The sequence below is a fragment of the Phymastichus coffea genome, unplaced genomic scaffold (assembly GCF_024137745.1).
Source record: "Phymastichus coffea isolate CEN01 unplaced genomic scaffold, Cenicafe_Pcof_1.1 PCOF00008, whole genome shotgun sequence".
NCBI lineage: Eukaryota > Metazoa > Arthropoda > Insecta > Hymenoptera > Eulophidae > Phymastichus > Phymastichus coffea.
In genome coordinates, this window is record NW_026706819.1 from 5,664,593 (window position 1) to 5,687,766 (window position 23,174).

A 23,174-nucleotide genomic window follows, 5' to 3' on the forward strand; every position below is an offset into this window, starting at 1 on the left:
GAACGAATCAGGTTTTTTATCCAAGTACCCACTTTTGTACGAAGCATATTTAAATACGCTTTTGAATCTAGCTGAAGATAATTGATTATGTGTGATATACTATAATTTTATAATATTATTCCTCTCATGTAAACTGATGTCTGATCCGAATAAAATAATGGTATCAGATATTGTTCTTACAAAGCTTTTCCAAAATCAAAAACCGAAAACATCCAGTGGTTGAATTATGCCTGTCGTATCCTTAGGAATTGTCATCAATCGAAAATTTCTATCTGCTGGTGTCACTTCTCTTACAGTTCGTTCACACTGTTCACTTCATGAGTCTAGTAATAAAACTGCAGTTTTCCCACAGTAAGGAAAAAATACATGTTGCAACCATGTTTGAAGTAATACGCTAGACAGCTTTTCTAATGCACTTGCTCGAAAAACATATTAGGTGCATTCAATAGTTTTTTTGAAACAATGGGTACAAAGTCTCCGTTTGTTTCTTATAATACCATAAAAAGGGGTGATAGCAATTTACCTTCTACAGCTATTGTCGATTAAATCGTATAACTATACGTAGTCGATGATACTGATTGTACTACTGATCGGACTGTCTTCTTACCTTTTTCGCTCAATGTTCTGCCAGTATGCATTTTTATATTGAATCCACTTTGATCGGAATTATATATGTTACTTGCACTTTTGGTTGATAATTCTGTTTTAATGAGGTTGATAAAATTTTGACAATCTTACTTTAAAATAGCTTCATTTTCAACAGATACCATAGTCACATATTTAGTTATTTAACGCGATTCAATTTTATGCTTTTTTTTGAATAGTAATATCCAATTGGGTGAAGTTTAAACCAAAGCATATCTAACTCATACTTTTTTTGTAAAGCCCATCTTTTAATATCTAAATCATGCACTGTTAACTTCCGATCTAAAGCATCTTTGAGTTGTTGTAAAGTATATTCTGAACCTTTAATCAGATTCTCTCTTTTGGTCCCGCCTGTCAAAATTTGCTGTTTCCATGTTCTCAACTGACGTTCTGATGAAACTTGTTTATATTTACTGTAACGGGGTATTTCGTTCGGCGTGCTAACAAAAATCTCACCCGTTAAAGAAAGGATTTTCCTTGCGTTGCGAGGTTAACCGCCGCCTCGATCAGCTCGTTCGGACAGCCTCGATCTTCTGACCTTTCGCCCCAGAGCCCGTGAAAACCCACACGTGGATAACACGTCCGGCGATCCGGGTTGCCCAGTGACTCAAGGCCGGGCAGGTTCTGTCATGGGCATCAGGAGAGGAAAACCAAAGGGAATTCGAAAAGAAAAGTCTCCGCCAATTGTCGCAAGATCGACAGTTTTATTCCTTTTTATCGCGTTCAATTTTACAATGATAACGCTATGGCCGAGAGATTTCGCCGGGTACCTCGCGCTCGCGATGAGAGAGAGAAAGACACGCACTATCTAGTTTCGCTTTCCCGTCGCGCGCATTTACATTTAATGTCGGGGACTTACGGTACGGGAAAAAGTTGCTGCTGACAAAGTATCCTCGACGGTATCCACGGGTCACGTCGATTTCTGGTCCTTCCTCGCAGCACACCTCCCAGTCAAGGTTTTCCTTGTCCGGATTCACAGTTGCTCGCGACCCTCGACTGTTGCCTCAGATCGCTCTGGGCAACTGGCAGTAATGGGCAGCGGATGACCTTTTCCTGAGCAGTGATTCTCAGCTATCTTGGAACCACCGGGTCTTCGCGCGATATCGGTCGAGAAGCTCCTTCATCTCCTTATGCCGCCACTCGTCACTCGTGTTTTGTTGCCGTAGGTCCGGACTCGACTACTCTTTACGCATTCCTCTACTCGCGCATCGCGCACGCCGGCCGGCGGCCTAATCGCTCTTATTCCCCTTCCCCTTTTTCCCATTGTCCCATGCTACGCGCGCCTAACACGCGCTGGCCGATGCCTTAATCTCTCTCCTCTCTCCCACTTTTTTCGTTTGTTCGTTTCGCGGGCGCTTTCGGCTTCTCCTTTTCTGATTTGTTATCGCGGGCCGGTTTTTGCGTCGCCCCACGCGATGGAAGCGCTTAGGCTCTACCTTTAACGAGCGACACTCGTTACATTACTCTGGACGGAACTTAAAGACAGTTTCATTTTCTAACCACTTTCCCAGTATTCAACATCTCTTCTTTTATCCATCGTCGAGTACCGTATTTGTTACCGTACAAGTAGGTACATCGGCATAGTTTACACCATGTATTTCTTCAAATTGATCGTCAATTACTTCTGGATTAATATCAAAATCATCATCCAGGAAACATAAGTTCTCACTTGTCTCACATTCAATACCTGAATTTGTTTCAATGCTTTTTCTCAATAAATTTTCAACATAATCGTGTAGCTGCTTCTGTGCATCGTTTAATATAGGTATGCTTTCTACAACCGCACTTATGTAGAATGTTTTCAGTAATTTTTGAATGACGTTATGAATTTCAATTGCCATTATAAAACAATTTTGATGTTCAAAAACGTCGATGTAAAGCTAAGTTTTATTACTAATTTACTGAAGTATGCTGATCGAATATACTTGTATATACTGTAAGTGAACAAAACATATTTTGAAGTTAGTACCACACTAACCGATATCAAATCAAGGTGACCGAAATTCCTCCAATGTTAGATCTTGGCTTATCACATACGTCAACGATTGCAATATCTATCAAGGAAACAAACAGTTGCAGTTCCATTCTTACTATTTGATCCACATGAATCGCATTCATTGATTGTGGTTTCTATCAAGGAAAAAGACAGTTGCAGTTCCAATCTTGCTATTTGAACCACATGAACCTCATTCGTTCATTATGGTTTCCACGTCATGCCACAGTTTGATTTTGTTTTGTCATGCACATACTCGAGTGGGTTTAAGGTGGAAAATAAAAGTAACACTATCTCAAGTCAGTATTTTTATACTGGCTAAAACTGCCTCGCGAAATACGTACCTATGAGTATGGTAAAATAAATTTGTCTAATGAATTTTTTCGTAATAACATAATAATCGAATTTCCTCAGGGATAGTAGTAATATTTGTTGAACATAATGATTTAAAAATGAAATTCCCCGAAGCTATTTCGAACTTTGCATGATTTCGTAGTTGCATTTGCTATGTCCTACCTATACATAAATATACGTAATTAATTAAAAGTTATCTTCTACAAAAAATGTACATATACCCTTTTTTTGAAGATACTATAAAAATTTAGAAATCGGGATTATGAATGAAATTCGGGTGTAGAAGTTTGAAGTTAGAGCGTGGTAGGGGGTAACCAGCTCGAGGATTGATGAAATTCGGGTATAGGAGTTCGCGGGTAGAGCGCGGCAGGGTAACCAGCTCGAGAATTGATGAAATTTGGGTGTAGGAGTTCAGGGTAAGAGCGAGGCAGGGTAAGCAGCTCGATGGTTAAGGAAATTGGGGTTCACAGTTTGGCGTTACGGCGTGGCAGGGTAACCAGCTCGAGAATTGATGAAATTGGGGAGTAGGTGTTCGGGTTTAGAGAGTGGCAAAGTAACCAGCTCGAGGATTGATGAAATTGGGGAGTAGGAGTCACGGGTTACAGAGTGGCAGGGTAACTAGCTCGTTGATTGATGAAATTCGCGTGAAGGAGTTCGGGGTTAGAGCGAGGCAGGGTAACTAGCACGAGGATTTATGAAATTCGGGTGAAGGAATTCGGGGTTAGAGCGTAGCATGGTAACCAGGTTGAGAATTAATGAAAATCGGGTGTAGGAGTTGAGCGTTTATAGCAAGGGAGGGTAACGAGCTCGATGGTTAAGGAAAATGGGGTTAAGAGTTTGGGGTTACGGCGTGCCAGGGTAACCAGCTCGAAAATTGATGAAATTTGGGTGTAGGAGTTCGAGGTTAGAGCGAGGCAGGGTAACCAGCTCGATGGTTAAGGAAATTGGGGTTCACAGGTTAGGGTTACGGCGAGGCAGAGTAACCAACTCGAGGGTTGATGAAATGCGGGTGCAGGAGTTACGGGTTCCAGCGTGGGTGGGTATCAGGTTCGAGGGTTGATGAAATTGGGGAGTAGGTGTTTGAGTTTAGAGAGTGACAGAGTAACCAGCTCGAGGATTGATTAAATTGGGGAGTAGGATTCACGGGTTACAGAGTGGCAGGGTAACTAGCTCGAGGATTGATGAAATTGGGGAGTAGGAGTCACGGGTTACAGAGTGGCAGGGTAACTAGCACGAGGATTTATGAAATTCGGGTGTTTGAATTCGGGGTTAGAGCGTAGCATGGTAACCAGGTGGAGAATTAATGAAAATCGGGTGTAGGAGTTGAGCGTTTATAGCAAGGGAGGGTACGAGCTCGATGGTTAAGGAAAATGGGGTTACGAGTTTGGGGTTACGGCGTGGCTGGGTAACCAGCTCGAGGATTGATTAAATTCGGGTGTAGGAGTTACGGGTCCCAGGGTGGGTGGGTATCAGGTTCGAGGGTTGATGAAATTGGGGAGTAGGTGTTCGGGTTTAGAGAGTGGCAGGGTAACCAGCTGGAGGGTTGATGAAATTCGGGTGTAGGAGTTCGGGGATAGAGCGTGTCAGAGTAACTAGTTGGATGGTTAAGGTAATTGGGGTTAAGAGTTTGGGGTTACGGCGTGACAGGGTAACCAACTCGAGGATTGATGAAATTCGGGTGTAGGAGTTACGGGTTCGAGCGTGGATGGGTAACAGGTTCGAGGGTTGATGAAATTCGGCTATAGGAGTTCGGCGTTAGAGCGAGGCAGGGCAACTAGCGGAGGGTTGATGAAATTGGAGTGCAGCAGTTACGGCTTACAAAGTGGCAGGGTATCCAGCTCGAAGGTTGATGAAATTGGGGTATAGCAGTTACGAGTTACGGCGTGGCAAGGAAACCAGCTCGAGGATTGATAAATTCGCGTGAATGAGTTCGGGGTTAGAACGCGGCAGGGTAACGAGCTCGATAGTTAAGAAATTTGGGGTTAAGAGTTCATGGTTAGAGCGTAGCATGGTAACCAGCTCGAGGATTGATGACATTCGGCTGTACGAATTCGGGGTTAGAGCGTGGCAGGGTAACGAGCTCGATAGTTAAGAAATTTGGGGTTAAGAGTTCATGGTTAGAGCGTAGCATGGTAACTAGCTCGAGGATTGACGAAATTGGGGTATAGGAGTTACGGGTTACAGCGTGGTAGGGTAACCAGCTCGACGGATGATGAAATTCGAGTGTAGGAGTTACGTATTACAGCGTGGCAGGTTACCAGCTCGAAAATTGATGAAATTCGGGTGTAGGAGTTCTGGGATAGAACGAGGCAGGGTAACCAGCTCGAGGATTAATGAAATTTGGGTGTAGGGGTTACAGCGTGGCAGGGTAACCAGCTCGAGGATTAATGAAATTGGGGTGTAGGAGTTACAGGTTACAGCGTGGCAAGGTAATTAGCTCGAGGATATATGAACTTCGGGTGTAGGAATTCGGGGCTAGAGAGTAGCAGGGTAACCAGCTCGAGGATTAATTAAATTCGGGTGTAGGAGTTACCTGTTCCAGCGTGGTAGGGTAACGAGCTCGATGGTTATGAAATTTGGGGTTAAGAGTTCGGGGTTAGAGCGTAGCATGGTAACCAACTCGAGGGTTGATTACATTCGGGTTTACGATTTCGGGGTTAGAGAGTGGCAGGGTAACCAGCTCGAGGATTGATGAAATTCGGGAGTTGGAGTTACGGGTTACAGCGTGGCAGGGTAAGCAGCTCGAGGATTCAAGAAATTCAGGTGTAGGTGTTACGAGTTACAGCGTGGCAGCGAGGAGTGATGAAATCGGGGTGTAGGAGTCACGGGTTACATAGTGGCAGGGTAACCAGCGACAGGATGGATGATATTCGCGTGTAAGAGTTCGGGGTTAGAGCGTAGCATGGTAACCAGGTCGAGAATTGATGAAAATCGGGTGGAGGAGTTCAGCGTTTATAGCATGTGAGGGTAAACTTGCTCGATAGTTAAGAAATTTGGGGTTAAGAGTTCATGGTTAGAGCGTAGCATGGTAACTAGCTCGAGGATTGACGAAATTGGGGTATAGGAGTTACGGGTTACAGCGTGGTAGGGTAACCAGCTCGACGGATGATGAAATTCGAGTGTAGGAGTTACGTATTACAGCGTGGCAGGTTACCAGCTCGAAAATTGATGAAATTCGGGTGTAGGAGTTCTGGGATAGAACGAGGCAGGGTAACCAGCTCGAGGATTAATGAAATTTGGGTGTAGGGGTTACAGCGTGGCAGGGTAACCAGCTCGAGGATTAATGAAATTGGGGTGTAGGAGTTACAGGTTACAGCGTGGCAAGGTAATTAGCTCGAGGATATATGAACTTCGGGTGTAGGAATTCGGGGCTAGAGAGTAGCAGGGTAACCAGCTCGAGGATTAATTAAATTCGGGTGTAGGAGTTACCTGTTCCAGCGTGGTAGGGTAACGAGCTCGATGGTTAAGAAATTTGGGGTTAAGAGTTCGGGGTTAGAGCGTAGCATGGTAACCAACTCGAGGGTTGATTACATTCGGGTTTACGATTTCGGGGTTAGAGAGTGGCAGGGTAACCAGCTCGAGGATTGATGAAATTCGGGAGTTGGAGTTACGGGTTACAGCGTGGCAGGGTAAGCAGCTCGAGGATTCAAGAAATTCAGGTGTAGGTGTTACGAGTTACAGCGTGGCAGCGAGGAGTGATGAAATCGGGGTGTAGGAGTCACGGGTTACATAGTGGCAGGGTAACCAGCGACAGGATGGATGATATTCGCGTGTAAGAGTTCGGGGTTAGAGCGAGGCAGTGTTACGAGCTCGATGGTTAAGGAAATTGGGGTTAAGAGTGTGGTATTACGGCGTCGCACGGTGACCAGCTCGAGGATTGTTGCAATTCGGTTGCAGGAGTTCGGGGTTAGAGCGTAGCATGGTAACCAGGTCGAGAATTGATGAAAATCGGGTGGAGGAGTTCAGCGTTTATAGCATGTGAGGGTAAACTTGCTCGATGGTTAAGGTAATTGGGGTTAAGAGTTTGGGGTTACGGCGTGACAGGGTAACCAGCTCGAGGATTGATGAAATTGGGGTGTAGGAGTCGCGGGTTACAGAGTGGCAGGGTAACTAGCTCGCGGATTGATGAAATTCGCGTGAAGGAGTTCGGGTTTGAGCGAGGCAGGGTAACTAGCATGAGGATTTATGAAATTCGGGTGTAGGAATTCGGGGTTAGAGCGTAGCATGGTAACCAGGTCTAGAATTGATGAATATCAGGTGTAGAAGTTCAGCGTTTATAGCAAGGGAGGGTAACGAGCTCGATGGTTAAGGAAAATGGGGTCAAGAGTTTGGGGTTACGGCGTGGCAGGGTAACTAGCTCGAAGGTTGATGAAATTGGGGTATAGCAGTTACGAGTTACGGCGTGGCAGGGAAACCAGCTCGAGGATTGATAAATTCGCGTGAATGAGTTCGAGGTTAGAACGAGGCAGGGTAACGAGCTCGATGGTTAAGAAATTTGGGGATAAGAGTTCATGGTTAGAGCGTAGCATGGTAACCAGCTCGAGGGTTGATGAAATTCGGGTGTACGATTTCGGGGTTAGAGCGTGGCAGGGTAACCAGCTCGAGGATTGATGAAATTCGAGAGTTAGTGTTACGGGTTACATCGTGGAAGAGTAAAGGGTTCGATGGTTGATGAATTTCGGTGTACGAGTTCAAGGTTAGAGCGTGGCTGGGAATCCATCTCGAGGGTTGATATTCGGGTGTACGATTTCGGGGTTAGAGCGTGGCAGGGTAACCAACTCGATGATTGATGAAATTCGGGTTAGGAGTTACGGGTTCCAGCGTGGGTGGGTATCAGGTTCGAGGGTTGATGAAATTGGGGAGTAGGTGTTCGGGTTTAGAGAATGGCAGAGTAACCAGCTCGAGGATTGATGAAATTGGGGAGTAGGAGTCACGGGTTACAGAGTGGCAGGGTAACTAGCTCGCGGATTGATGAAATTCGCGTGAAGGAGTTCGGGGTTAGAGCGAGGCAGAGTAACTAGCACGAGGATTGAAGAAAATCGGGTGTAGGAGTTCAGCGTTTATAGCAAGGGAAGGTAAAGAGCTCGACGGTTAAGGCAAATGGGGTTAAGAGTGTGGGGTTACGGCGAGGCAGGGTAACCAGCTGGAGGGTTGATGAAATTCGGGTGTAGGAGTTACGGGTTCAAGCGTGGGTGGGTAACAGGTTCGAGGGTTGATGAAATTCGGCTATAGGAGTTCGGCGTTAGAACGAGGCAGGGCAACCAGCGGAGGGTTGATGAAATTGGAGTGCAGCAGTTACGGCTTACAGCGTGGCAGGGTAAGCAGCTCGAGGATTCATGAAATTCCGGTGTAGGAGTTACGGGTTACAGCATGGTAGGGTAACCAGCCTGAGGATTGATTAAATTCGGGTGTAGGAGTTCGGGGTTAGAGGGTGGCAGGCTAATCAACTCGAGGATTGATAAAATTCGGGAGTAGGAGTTACGGGTTACAGCGTGGCAGGGTAAGCAGCTCGAGGATTGATAAATTCGCGTGAATGAGTTCGAGGTTAGAACGAGGCAGGGTAACGAGCTCGATGGTTAAGAAATTTGGGGATAAGAGTTCATGGTTAGAGCGTAGCATGGTAACCAGCTCGAGGGTTGATGAAATTCGGGTGTACGATTTCGGGGTTAGAGCGTGGCAGGGTAACCAGCTCGAGGATTGATGAAATTCGAGAGTTAGTGTTACGGGTTACATCGTGGAAGAGTAAAGGGTTCGATGGTTGATGAATTTCGGTGTACGAGTTCAAGGTTAGAGCGTGGCTGGGAATCCATCTCGAGGGTTGATATTCGGGTGTACGATTTCGGGGTTAGAGCGTGGCAGGGTAACCAACTCGATGATTGATGAAATTCGGGTTAGGAGTTACGGGTTCCAGCGTGGGTGGGTATCAGGTTCGAGGGTTGATGAAATTGGGGAGTAGGTGTTCGGGTTTAGAGAATGGCAGAGTAACCAGCTCGAGGATTGATGAAATTGGGGAGTAGGAGTCACGGGTTACAGAGTGGCAGGGTAACTAGCTCGCGGATTGATGAAATTCGCGTGAAGGAGTTCGGGGTTAGAGCGAGGCAGAGTAACTAGCACGAGGATTGAAGAAAATCGGGTGTAGGAGTTCAGCGTTTATAGCAAGGGAAGGTAAAGAGCTCGACGGTTAAGGCAAATGGGGTTAAGAGTGTGGGGTTACGGCGAGGCAGGGTAACCAGCTGGAGGGTTGATGAAATTCGGGTGTAGGAGTTACGGGTTCAAGCGTGGGTGGGTAACAGGTTCGAGGGTTGATGAAATTCGGCTATAGGAGTTCGGCGTTAGAACGAGGCAGGGCAACCAGCGGAGGGTTGATGAAATTGGAGTGCAGCAGTTACGGCTTACAGCGTGGCAGGGTAAGCAGCTCGAGGATTCATGAAATTCCGGTGTAGGAGTTACGGGTTACAGCATGGTAGGGTAACCAGCCTGAGGATTGATTAAATTCGGGTGTAGGAGTTCGGGGTTAGAGGGTGGCAGGCTAATCAACTCGAGGATTGATAAAATTCGGGAGTAGGAGTTACGGGTTACAGCGTGGCAGGGTAAGCAGCTCGAGGATTCATGAAATTCGGGTGTAGGTGTTGCGAGTTATAGCGTGGCAGCGAGGGGTGATGAAATTGGAGTGTAGGAGTTTCGTGTTACATAGTGGCAGGGTAACCAGCTCCAGGATTGATGATATTCACGTGTACGATTTCGGGGTTAGAGCGTGGCAGGGTAACCAGCTCGGTGGTTAAAAAAATTGGGGTTCAGAGTTTGGGGTTACGGCGTGGCAGGGTAGCCGGCTCGAGGATTGATGAAATTCGGGTGTAGGTGTTCGGGGTTAGAGCGAGGTAAGGTAACCAGCTCGAGGATTGATCAAATTCGGGAGTAGAGGTTACGGGTTACAGCGTGGCAGGGTAGCCGGCTCGAGGATTGATGAAATTCGGGTGTAGGTGTTCGGGGTTAGAGCGAGGCAAGGTAACCAGCTCGAGAATTGATGAAATTCAGGTGTAGGAGTTACGGGTTACAGCGTGGCAGGGTAACCAGCTCGAGGATTGTTGCAATTCGGTTGCAGGAGTTAGGGGTTACAGCGTGGTAGGGTAAGCAGCTCGAGGTTTCATGAAATTCGGGTGTAGGTATTATGGGTGACAGTGTGGCAGGGTAACCAGCTCGAGAATTGATGAAATTCAGGTGTAGGAGTTACGGGTTACAGCGTGGCAGGGTAACTTGTTCGAGGGGTCGTGAAATTGGTGTGTAGGAGTCACGGGTTGAAGAGTGGCAGGGTAACCAGCTCCAGGATTGATGATATTCGCGTGTAGGTGTTCGGGGTTAGAGCGAGGCTGGGTTACGATTTCGATGGTTAAGGAAATTGAGGTTAAGAGTTTGGGGTTACAGCGTGGCAGGGTAACCAGCTCGAGGATTGTTGCAATTCGGTTGCAGGAGTTAGGGGTTACAGCGTGGTAGGGTAAGCAGCTCGAGGTTTCATGAAATTCGGGTGTAGGTATTATGGGTGACAGTGTGGCAGGGTAACCAGCTCGAGAATTGATGAAATTCAGGTGTAGGAGTTACGGGTTACAGCGTGGCAGGGTAACTTGTTCGAGGGGTCGTGAAATTGGTGTGTAGGAGTCACGGGTTGAAGAGTGGCAGGGTAACCAGCTCCAGGATTGATGATATTCGCGTGTAGGTGTTCGGGGTTAGAGCGAGGCTGGGTTACGATTTCGATGGTTAAGGAAATTGAGGTTAAGAGTTTGGTGTTACAGCGTGGCAGGGTAACCAGTTCGAGGATTGTTGCAATTCGGTTGCAGGAGTTAGGGGTTACAGCGTGGTAGGGTAACCAGCTCGAGGATTAATGAAATTTGGGTGTAGGGTTTACGGGTGACAGTGTGGCAGGGTAACCAGCTCGAGAATTGATGAAATTCAGGTGTAGGAGTTACGGGTTACAGCGTGGCAGGGTAACTTGTTCGAGGGGTCGTGAAATTGGTGTGTAGGAGTCACGGGTTGAAGAGTGGCAGGGTAACCAGCTCCAGGATTGATGATATTCGCGTGTAGGTGTTCGGGGTTAGAGCGAGGCTGGGTTACGATTTCGATGGTTAAGGAAATTGAGGTTAAGAGTTTGGGGTTACAGCGTGGCAGGATAACCAGCTCGAGGATTGTTGCAATTCGGTTGCAGGAGTTAGGGGTTACAGCGTGGTAGGGTAACCAGCTTGAGGATTAATGAAATTTAGGTGTAGGGTTTACGGGTTACAGAGTGGCAGGGTAGCCAGCTCGAGGATTGATGAAATTCTGGTGTAGGTGTTCACGGTTAGAGCGAGGCAAGGTAACCAGCTCGATGGTTGAGGAAATCGGGGTTCAGAGTTTAGGGTTACAGAGTGGCAGGGTAAGCAGCTAGAGGATTCATGAAATTCCGGTGTAGGAGTTACGGGTTACAGCATGGTAGGGTATCCAGCTTGAGGATTGATTAAATTCGGGTGTAGGAGTTCGGGGCTAGAGGGTGGCAGGGTAGCCAGCTAGTCGATTGATGAAATTGCGGAGTAGGAGTCACGGGTAACAGAGATGCAGGGTAACTACCTCGAGACTTGATGAAATTCGCGTGAAGGAGTTCGGGGTTAAGGCGAGGCAGGGATAGTAGCACGACGATTTATGAAATTCGAGTGTAGAAATTTGGGGTTACGGCGTGGCAGGGTATCCAGCTCGAAGGTTGATGAAATTGGGGTATAGCAGTTACGAGTTACGGCGTGGCAAGGAAACCAGCTCGAGGATTGATAAATTCGCGTGAATGAGTTCGGGGTTAGAACGAGGCAGGGTAACGAGCTCGATAGTTAAGAAATTTGGGGTTAAGAGTTCATGGTTAGAGCGTAGCAGGTTACCAGCTCGAAAATTGATGAAATTTGGGTGTAGGGGTTACAGCGTGGCAGGGTAACCAGCTCGAGGATTAATGAAATTGGGGTGTAGGTGTTACAGGTTACAGCGTGGCAAGGTAATTAGCTCGATGATATATGAACTTCGGGTGTAGGAATTCGGGGTTAGAGCGTAGCATGGTAACCAACTCGAGGGTTGATTACATTCGGGTTTACGATTTCGGGGTTAGAGCGTGGCAGGGTAACCAGCTCGAGGATTGATGAAATTCGGGAGTAGGAGTTACGGGTTAGAGCGTGGCAGGGTAACCAGCTCGAGGATTCATGAAACTCGGGCGTAGGTAATACGAGTTATAGCGTGGCAGCGAGGAGTGATGAAAGAGGGGTGTAGGAGTCACGGGTTACATAGTGACCGGGTAACCAGCGACAGGATGGATGATATTCGCGTGTAAGAGTTCGGGGTTAGAGCGAGGCAGTGTTACGAGCTCGATGGTTAAGGAAATTGGGGTTAAGAGTGTGGTATTACGGCGTCGCACGGTGACCAGCTCGAGGATTGTTGCAATTCGGTTGCAGGAGTTAGGGGTTACAGCGTGGTAGGGTAACCAGCTCGAGGATTAATGAAATTTGGATGTAGGGTTTACGGGTTACAGAGTGGCAGGGTAGCCAGCTCGAGGATTGATGAAATTCTGGTGTAGGTGTTCGGGGTTAGAGCGTGGCTGGGAATCCAGCTCGATGGTTGATGAAATTGGGGTATATGAGTTACGGGTGACAGCGTGGTAGGGTAACCAGCTGGAGGGATGATGAAATTCGAGTGTAGGAGTTACTGGTTACAGCGTGGCAGGTTACCAGCTCGAAAATTGATGAAATTCGGGTGTAGGGGTTACAGCGTGGCAGGGTAACCGGTTCGAGGATTAATGAAATTGGGGTGTAGGAGTTACAGGTTACAGCGTGGCAAGGTAATTAGCTCGAGGATTTATGAACTTCGGGTGTAGGAATTCGGGGCTAGAGAGTAGCAGGGTAACCAGCTCGAGGTTTCATGAAATTCAGGTGTAGGAGTTACGGGTTACAGCGTGGCAGGGTAACTTTTCGAGGGGTGATGAAATTGGTGTGTAGGAGTCACGGGTTACAGCGTGGCAAGGTAATTAGCTCGAGGATTTATGAACTTCGGGTGTAGGAATTCGGGGCTAGAGAGTAGCAGGGTAACCAGCTCGAGGTTTCATGAAATTCGGGTGTAGGTATTATGGGTGACAGTGTGGCAGGGTAACCAGCTCGAGAATTGATGAAATTCAGGTGTAGGAGTTACGGGTTACAGCGTGGCAGGGTAACTTGTTCGAGGGGTCGTGAAATTGGTGTGTAGGAGTCACGGGTTGAAGAGTGGCAGGGTAACCAGCTCCAGGATTGATGATATTCGCGTGTAGGTGTTCGGGGTTAGAGCGAGGCTGGGTTACGATTTCGATGGTTAAGGAAATTGAGGTTAAGAGTTTGGGGTTACAGCGTGGCAGGGTAACCAGCTCGAGGATTGTTGCAATTCGGTTGCAGGAGTTAGGGGTTACAGCGTGGTAGGGTAAGCAGCTCGAGGTTTCATGAAATTCGGGTGTAGGTATTATGGGTGACAGTGTGGCAGGGTAACCAGCTCGAGAATTGATGAAATTCAGGTGTAGGAATTACGGGTTACAGCGTGGCAGGGTAACTTGTTCGAGGGGTCGTGAAATTGGTGTGTAGGAGTCACGGGTTGAAGAGTGGCAGGGTAACCAGCTCCAGGATTGATGATATTCGCGTGTAGGTGTTCGGGGTTAGAGCGAGGCTGGGTTACGATTTCGATGGTTAAGGAAATTGAGGTTAAGAGTTTGGTGTTACAGCGTGGCAGGGTAACCAGTTCGAGGATTGTTGCAATTCGGTTGCAGGAGTTAGGGGTTACAGCGTGGTAGGGTAACCAGCTCGAGGATTAATGAAATTTGGGTGTAGGGTTTACGGGTGACAGTGTGGCAGGGTAACCAGCTCGAGAATTGATGAAATTCAGGTGTAGGAGTTACGGGTTACAGCGTGGCAGGGTAACTTGTTCGAGGGGTCGTGAAATTGGTGTGTAGGAGTCACGGGTTGAAGAGTGGCAGGGTAACCAGCTCCAGGATTGATGATATTCGCGTGTAGGTGTTCGGGGTTAGAGCGAGGCTGGGTTACGATTTCGATGGTTAAGGAAATTGAGGTTAAGAGTTTGGTGTTACAGCGTGGCAGGGTAACCAGTTCGAGGATTGTTGCAATTCGGTTGCAGGAGTTAGGGGTTACAGCGTGGTAGGGTAACCAGCTCGAGGATTAATGAAATTTGGGTGTAGGGTTTACGGGTGACAGTGTGGCAGGGTAACTAGCTCGAGGATTGATGAAATTCGGGAGTAGGAGTTACGGGTTACAGCGTGGCAGGGTAACTGGTTCGAGGGTTGATGAATTTCAGTGTACGAGTTCAAGGTTAGAGCGTGGCTGGGAATCCAGCTCGATGGTTGATGAAATTGGGGTATAGGAGTTACGGGTTACAGCGTGGTAGGGTAACCAGCTCGACGGATGATGAAATTCGATTGTAGGAGTTACGTATTACAGCGTGGCAGGTTACCAGCTCGAAAATTGATGAAATTTGGGTGTAGGGGTTACAGCGTGGCAGGGTAACCAGCTCGAGGATTGTTGCAATTCGGTTGCAGGAGTTAGGGGTTACAGCGTGGTAGGGTAAGCAGCTCGAGGTTTCATGAAATTCGGGTGTAGGTATTATGGGTGACAGTGTGGCAGGGTAACCAGCTCGAGAATTGATGAAATTCAGGTGTAGGAGTTACGGGTTACAGCGTGGCAGGGTAACTTGTTCGAGGGGTCGTGAAATTGGTGTGTAGGAGTCACGGGTTGAAGAGTGGCAGGGTAACCAGCTCCAGGATTGATGATATTCGCGTGTAGGTGTTCGGGGTTAGAGCGAGGCTGGGTTACGATTTCGATGGTTAAGGAAATTGAGGTTAAGAGTTTGGTGTTACAGCGTGGCAGGGTAACCAGTTCGAGGATTGTTGCAATTCGGTTGCAGGAGTTAGGGGTTACAGCGTGGTAGGGTAACCAGCTCGAGGATTAATGAAATTTGGGTGTAGGGTTTACGGGTGACAGTGTGGCAGGGTAACCAGCTCGAGAATTGATGAAATTCAGGTGTAGGAGTTACGGGTTACAGCGTGGCAGGGTAACTTGTTCGAGGGGTCGTGAAATTGGTGTGTAGGAGTCACGGGTTGAAGAGTGGCAGGGTAACCAGCTCCAGGATTGATGATATTCGCGTGTAGGTGTTCGGGGTTAGAGCGAGGCTGGGTTACGATTTCGATGGTTAAGGAAATTGAGGTTAAGAGTTTGGGGTTACAGCGTGGCAGGATAACCAGCTCGAGGATTGTTGCAATTCGGTTGCAGGAGTTAGGGGTTACAGCGTGGTAGGGTAACCAGCTTGAGGATTAATGAAATTTAGGTGTAGGGTTTACGGGTTACAGAGTGGCAGGGTAGCCAGCTCGAGGATTGATGAAATTCTGGTGTAGGTGTTCACGGTTAGAGCGAGGCAAGGTAACCAGCTCGATGGTTGAGGAAATCGGGGTTCAGAGTTTAGGGTTACAGAGTGGCAGGGTAAGCAGCTAGAGGATTCATGAAATTCCGGTGTAGGAGTTACGGGTTACAGCATGGTAGGGTATCCAGCTTGAGGATTGATTAAATTCGGGTGTAGGAGTTCGGGGCTAGAGGGTGGCAGGGTAGCCAGCTAGTCGATTGATGAAATTGCGGAGTAGGAGTCACGGGTAACAGAGATGCAGGGTAACTACCTCGAGACTTGATGAAATTCGCGTGAAGGAGTTCGGGGTTAAGGCGAGGCAGGGATAGTAGCACGACGATTTATGAAATTCGAGTGTAGAAATTTGGGGTTACGGCGTGGCAGGGTATCCAGCTCGAAGGTTGATGAAATTGGGGTATAGCAGTTACGAGTTACGGCGTGGCAAGGAAACCAGCTCGAGGATTGATAAATTCGCGTGAATGAGTTCGGGGTTAGAACGAGGCAGGGTAACGAGCTCGATAGTTAAGAAATTTGGGGTTAAGAGTTCATGGTTAGAGCGTAGCATGGTAACCAGCTCGAGGGTTGATGACATTCGGGTGTACGAATTCGGGGTTAGAGCGTGGCAGGGTAACTAGCTCGAGGATTGATGAAATTCGGGAGTAGGAGTTACGGGTTACAGCGTGGCAGGGTAACTGGTTCGAGGGTTGATGAATTTCAGTGTACGAGTTCAAGGTTAGAGCGTGGCTGGGAATCCAGCTCGATGGTTGATGAAATTGGGGTATAGGAGTTACGGGTTACAGCGTGGTAGGGTAACCAGCTCGACGGATGATGAAATTCGATTGTAGGAGTTACGTATTACAGCGTGGCAGGTTACCAGCTCGAAAATTGATGAAATTTGGGTGTAGGGGTTACAGCGTGGCAGGGTAACCAGCTCGAGGATTAATGAAATTGGGGTGTAGGTGTTACAGGTTACAGCGTGGCAAGGTAATTAGCTCGATGATATATGAACTTCGGGTGTAGGAATTCGGGGTTAGAGCGTAGCATGGTAACCAACTCGAGGGTTGATTACATTCGGGTTTACGATTTCGGGGTTAGAGCGTGGCAGGGTAACCAGCTCGAGGATTGATGAAATTCGGGAGTAGGAGTTACGGGTTACAGCGTGGCAGGGTAACCAGCTCGAGGATTCATGAAACTCGGGCGTAGGTAATACGAGTTATAGCGTGGCAGCGAGGAGTGATGAAAGAGGGGTGTAGGAGTCACGGGTTACATAGTGACAGGGTAACCAGCGACAGGATGGATGATATTCGCGTGTAAGAGTTCGGGGTTAGAGCGAGGCAGTGTTACGAGCTCGATGGTTAAGGAAATTGGGGTTAAGAGTGTGGTATTACGGCGTCGCACGGTGACCAGCTCGAGGATTGTTGCAATTCGGTTGCAGGAGTTAGGGGTTACAGCGTGGTAGGGTAACCAGCTCGAGGATTAATGAAATTTGGATGTAGGGTTTACGGGTTACAGAGTGGCAGGGTAGCCAGCTCGAGGATTGATGAAATTCTGGTGTAGGTGTTCGGGGTTAGAGCGTGGCTGGGAATCCAGCTCGATGGTTGATGAAATTGGGGTATATGAGTTACGGGTGACAGCGTGGTAGGGTAACCAGCTGGAGGGATGATGAAATTCGAGTGTAGGAGTTACGGGTTACAGCGTGGCAGGTTACCAGCTCGAAAATTGATGAAATTCGGGTGTAGGGGTTACAGCGTGGCAGGGTAACCGGTTCGAGGATTAATGAAATTGGGGTGTAGGAGTTACAGGTTACAGCGTGGCAAGGTAATTAGCTCGAGGATTTATGAACTTCGGGTGTAGGAATTCGGGGCTAGAGAGTAGCAGGGTAACCAGCTCGAGGTTTCATGAAATTCAGGTGTAGGAGTTACGGGTTACAGCGTGGCAGGGTAACTTTTCGAGGGGTGATGAAATTGGTGTGTAGGAGTCACGGGTTACAGCGTGGCAAGGTAATTAGCTCGAGGATTTATGAACTTCGGGTGTAGGAATTCGGGGCTAGAGAGTAGCAGGGTAACCAGCTCGAGGTTTCATGAAATTCAGGTGTAGGGGTTACAGGTTACAGCGTGGCAGCGAGGGGTGATGAAATTGGCGTGTAGGAGTCACTGGTTACAGGGTGGCAGGGTAACCAGCTCGACAATTGATGAAAATGGGGTGTAGGAGTTCTGGGATAGAGAGAGGCAGGCTAACGAGCTCGATGGTTATGGATATAGGGGTTAAGAGTTTGGGGTTGCGGCGTGGCAGGGTTACCAGATCGAGGATTAAAGAAATTCGGGCATAGGAGTTACGGCTTACAGCATGGCAAGGTAACCAGCTCGAGGATTGATGAAATTCGGGTGGAGGAGTTCGGGGTTAGAGCGTGGCAGGGTGACCAGCTCGATGGTTAAGGAAATTGGGGTTAAGAATTTGGGGTTACGGTGTGGCAGGGTAAGCAGTTCGAGGATTGATGAAATTCGGGTGGAGGAGTTCGGGGTTAGAGCGTGGCAGGTTGACCAGCTCGATGGTTAAGGAAATTGGGGTTAAGAGTTTGGGGTTACGTTGTGGCAGGGTAAGCAGTTCGAGGATTGATGAAATACGAGTGTAGGAGTTACGGGTTACAGCGTGGCAGGTTACCAGCTCGAAAATTGATGAAATTCGGGTGTAGGAGTTCGGGGTTAGAAGGATGCAGGGTAACCAACTCGAGAAATGATGAAATTCGGGTGTAGGAGTTACGGGTTACTGAGTGGCAGGGTAACTAGTTCGAGGGGTGATGAAATTGGTGTGTAGGAGTCACGGGTCGAAGAGTGGCAGGGTAACCAGCTCCAGGATTGATGATATTCGCGTGTAGGAGTTCGGGGTTAGAGCGAGGCTGGGTTACGATTTCGATGGTTAAGGAAATTGAGGTTAAGAGTTTGGGATTACAGCGTGGCAGTATAACCCGCTCGAGGATTAATGAAAATCGGGTGTAGGAGTTACAGGTTACAGCGTGGCAGGATACCCAGCTCGAGGATTAATGAAAATCGGGTGTAGGAGTTACAGGTTACAGCGTGGCAGCGAGGGGTGATGAAATTGTGGTGTAGGAGTCACGGGTTACAGGGTGGCAGGGTAAACAGCTCGAGGATTGATGTAATCCAGGTATAGGAATTCGGGGTTAGAGTGAGGCAGGGCAACCAGCGGGGAGGTTTGATGAAATAGGAGTGCAGGAGTTACGGGTTACAGCGTGGCAGGGTAGGCAGCTAGAGGATTAATGAAATTCCGCTGTACGAGTTACGGGTTACAGCGTGGTAGGGTAACCAGCTCGAGGGTTCATGAAATTTGGGTGTAGGGGTTACGGATTACAGCGTGGCAGTGAGGGGTGATGAAATTGGGGTGTAGGAGTCACGGGTTACAGGGTGGCAGGGTAACCAGCTCGACAATTGATGAAAATGGGGTGTAGGAGTTCTGGGATAGAGAGAGGCAGGCTAACGAGCTCGATGGTTATGGATATAGGGGTTAAGAGTTTGGGGTTGCGGCGTGGCAGGGTTACCAGATCGAGGATTGATGAAATTCGTGTGTAGGAGTCACGGATTACAGCGTGGCATGGTAACCAGCTCGTGAATTAAAGAAATTCGGGGGTAGGAGTTACGGCTTACAGCATGGCAAGGTAACCAGCTCGAGGATTGATGAAATTCGGGTGGAGGAGTTCGGGGTTAGAGCGTGGTAGAGTGACCAGCTTGATGGTTAAGGAAATTGGGCTATTGAGTTTGGGGTTACGGCGTGGCAGGGTAACCAGCTCGAGGATTGATGAAATTCGGGTGGAGGAGTCCGGGGTTAGAGCGTGGTAGGGTGACCAGCTTGATGGTTAAGGAAATTGGGCTATTGAGTTTGGGGTTACGGCGTGGCAGGGTAACCAGCTCGAGGATTGATAAAATTCGGGTGGAGGAGTTCGGGGTTAGAGCGTGGCAGGTTGACCAGCTCGATGGTTAAGGAAATTGGGGTTAAGAGTTTGGGGTTACGTTGTGGCAGGGTAAGCAGTTCGAGGATTGATGAAATTCGGGAGTAGGAGTTACGGGTTACAGCGTGGCAGGGTAACGGGTTCGAGGGTTGATGAATTTCAGTGTACGAGTTCAAGGTTAGAGCGTGGCTGGGAATCCAGCTCGATGGTTGATGAAATTGGGGTATAGGAGTTACGGGTTACAGCGCGGTAGGGTAACCAGCTCGAGGGATGATGAAATTCGAGAATAGGAGTTACGGGTTACAGCGTGGCAGGTTACCAGCTCGGAAATTGATGAAATTCGGGTGTAGGAGTTCTGGGATAGAACGAGGCAGAGTAACCAGCTCGAGGATTAATGAAATTTGGGTGTAGGGGTTACGGGTTACCGCGTGGCAGGGTAACCAGCTCGAGAATTAATGAAATTAGGGTGTAGGAGTTACAGGTTACAGCGTGACAAGGTAATTAGCTCGAGGATTTATGAACTTCGGGTGTAGGAATTCGGGGCTAGAGAGTAGCAGGGTAACCAGCTCGAGGATTAATTAAATTCGGGTATAGGAGTTACGAGTTTCAGCGTCGTAGGGTAACGAGCGCGATGGTTAAGAAATTTGGGGTTAAGAGTTCGGGGTTATAGCGTAGCATGGTAACCAGCTCGAGGAGTGATGAAATCGGGGTGTAGGAGTCACGGGTTACATAGTGGCAGGGTAACCAGCGACAGGATGGATGATATTCGCGTGTAGGAGTTCGGGTATAGAGCGAGGCAGTGTTACGAGCTCGATGGTTAAGGAAATTGGGTTTAAGAGTGTGGTATTACGGCGTGGCAGGGTAACCAGCTCGAGGATTGTTGAAATTCGGTTGTAGGAATTCGGTAGCAGTCTTCAAAATTGTTTTTCTTCCGTGATTATTGATTTCGATTTTAATCTAATTATTAATTTTGGTTCCGATTTGAGTGAAAATTTGTGTAGTAGTGTAGAGTAGTGAGAAGTAACTACTAGAACAAATTTGATCGTCATCAGTTTCCTTTGTCACGGAAAACGGAGAATTAATCGGTAAACTTAAGTATCTATTTTAATTTTTGACTTCCTGTAAGTTTTGGATTGAGATTTTTGATCTGAAGATTAAGCGCGGTGTGATCGGTGGCTACGTAGTTACGTTCAAGTTAACGGGCTGCGAGTTAGAGTCCGAAACCGGTGAAAATTCGCTTTGAAGAGAGACGGTGAATTCAGGTTTAGTTAAACATATGTTCGAAGATCTAGAGATTAGATTAGACTTGATATTATACGTGTCTTATTTTGCAAGCGATTTGAGGGTTATCCTCGCAATTAATTACATTGGTTAACGAAGTGCTTCTTTCAAAGGTTAATACGTTCAATGACTTGTAAGAAATAGTCGTTGCAATTTCCTGGATGGTCCGATTCTAGCTTATTAATTTCAAAGGATTTTCGAGAGCTTTCACTGATGTATCTGTGCTTGTTACTGTTGTTTTGTAGACTGGAGAAGAATGGGTGCGTATGGATTAGGCCATTTGTTTGTGGCCTCCTTGTCTTTGCCCATCCCTGTAACTTGTGACAAAACTCGAAATGAGGTATGAAAAGGAATAAGATGCCTTTAATTAAGGGTGTTGTCAAGCATTGAGTAGCCAACTGAAGTCGATCATTGACCAATTGATTTCGAAACCAAGTTACACGCGCATCCGCTCAGACATCTATGCGGCATGGTGTCCGAAGCCAGACTCTCTATGTCAGTAACATCTGCCTAAGATACTTGGTGAACTTAAACCCTTGGATATACGAGGGTAGATTGATAAGTTTCCGGCCTGACCAAGAGATGGAGCCACTCGGCCTACCTTGAGGTGGCGTTCTATAGTACCATCCTTACATAGCTTGTAGCTATAGTTTCAGCCCGATCGCCATGTTAGTTTAGGTTTGAAAGCACACTGAACAAGACGCCTCTGTATTTTTCTTAAAAATGGAAATGCTGGAAAATCGAGCTGTCATCAAATACTTCTATTTGAAGAGGTTAAAGCCGAAGGAAATCAAAGAAGAGATGGACTCAACACTGGGGACATCCTCCCCATCATATTCAACCATTAAGCAGTGGGTTTCCGAGGCTAAAAAGGGTAGCGTGAGCACCTCTGATGAGCCTCGCTCAGGACGCCCTGTTGAGGTTAGAACTCCAGATATGATCGAAAAAATCCATCAAATAGTGCTGGAAGACCGCAGATTAAAAGTGCGTGAGATAGCTGAGACCTGTAAGATGTCATATGAACGTGTGCAAAATATTTTGCACCAACATTTGCATATGGAAAAGCTCTGTGCAAGATGGGTGCCGCGTTTGCTAACATTCGACCAAAAATTGATTCGAAAAAACATTTCTACCGCCAATTTGGCGTTGTATAAGCGTAATCCAAGCGAATTTTTGCGTCGATTCGTAACCGTTGACGAAACTTGGTTCCACCACTACACTCCTGAAACCAAAGAATAGTCTAAATAGTGGATTGGACCAGGGGAACCAACTCCAAAGAAGCCAAAAACAATTTTTTCGGCGAACAAGGTTATGGCTACTCTTTTTTGGGATGTAAGAGGTATTATATACATTGATTACCTTGAAAAGGGTAAAACTATCACTGATCAATACTACGCAGACTTATTGCATCGTTTGAGCCAAGAGGTGAAAATTAAACGACCTTATCTGGCGAAGAAAAGAATCTTGTTTCATCACGATAACGCACCAGCGCACAAGTCAATCGTTGCGATGGCTAAAATCAACGATCTGAAGTTTGAATTGATGCCGCACCCTCCCTACTCTCCAGACCAGCCCCGAGTGACTATTATCTATTTCCTAACCTCATAAAATGGCTTGGCGGTAAGAGATTTGCGGATAATAAAGAAGTAATCGAAGCTGTAAATGGGTATTTTGAGGAGCTTGACGAATCAGTCTATAGAGATGGCATTACTAGACTAGAACACCGCTATGAGAAATGTATTAGCCTTGGAGGAGATTATGTTGAGAAATAAAAAAAAAATTCTTAAAAACGTTGTTTTTCTTGGTCAGGCCGGAAACTTATCAATCCACCCTCGTATACTTCAGATAGTCTTTCAGTAACTTGCCACAGCAGGGCTTAGGAATTCAGTTGCCGAACGGTGGTAAGACAAACCAAGGGAAAAAGTATGATGCCACAAATACTTACCGAATACGCCTTCAATATAAATAGTGTCTTAGGGTAAATTTGATTAACTTACTTGAAAACTCGTAAATTTCTAAAATCAATACACTTTTGATCTACGTATGTTTGTGACGTTCTTTTGCATATTGAATATTTAAAATTTAACTGTACTACTGTAATTTATAAATACAAAGAGCTTCCAAAATTTGTAAATGAATAGTAACAATATTCTCTCATAATCTGGAATACGTAGACACAAAACATTCTTATAATGTAATTTTCCTTCATTCTTTTTATTATGTTTGAGAACGTTTTATTTTTTGGAGCTCCGATAGAATATGTTATAAAAAAGATACCATATTTGTAGGAATTTAATATTATGAAGTGAAGCGCATTTGATTATTTCGTAACATTCAAATGAAATTAAATTATATTAGTAATAACTAATAAATATCAAGGTAGAAAGAATAAAATTTCTTTGATAGCTGTTCTTTTCTGTCATAGTTTAATCTTAATTGAAGCTCTGCTCGATCAATGAAGGCAATACAAAAGGAAAATCACTTTTGATGTTTCGTTAACCTTTTCAGAAAAAA

At 46.8% G+C, this 23,174-nt stretch overlaps 1 protein-coding gene across 14 annotated transcripts in view; it reads right to left on the reverse strand.

Annotated features, from left to right (window-relative positions):
• LOC131669622 (tau-tubulin kinase homolog Asator) overlaps nucleotides 1-23,174 on the reverse strand; it is a 481,900-nt gene that overhangs the window by 329,880 nt on the left and 128,846 nt on the right. The gene's annotated exons all lie outside the window — the stretch shown is intronic.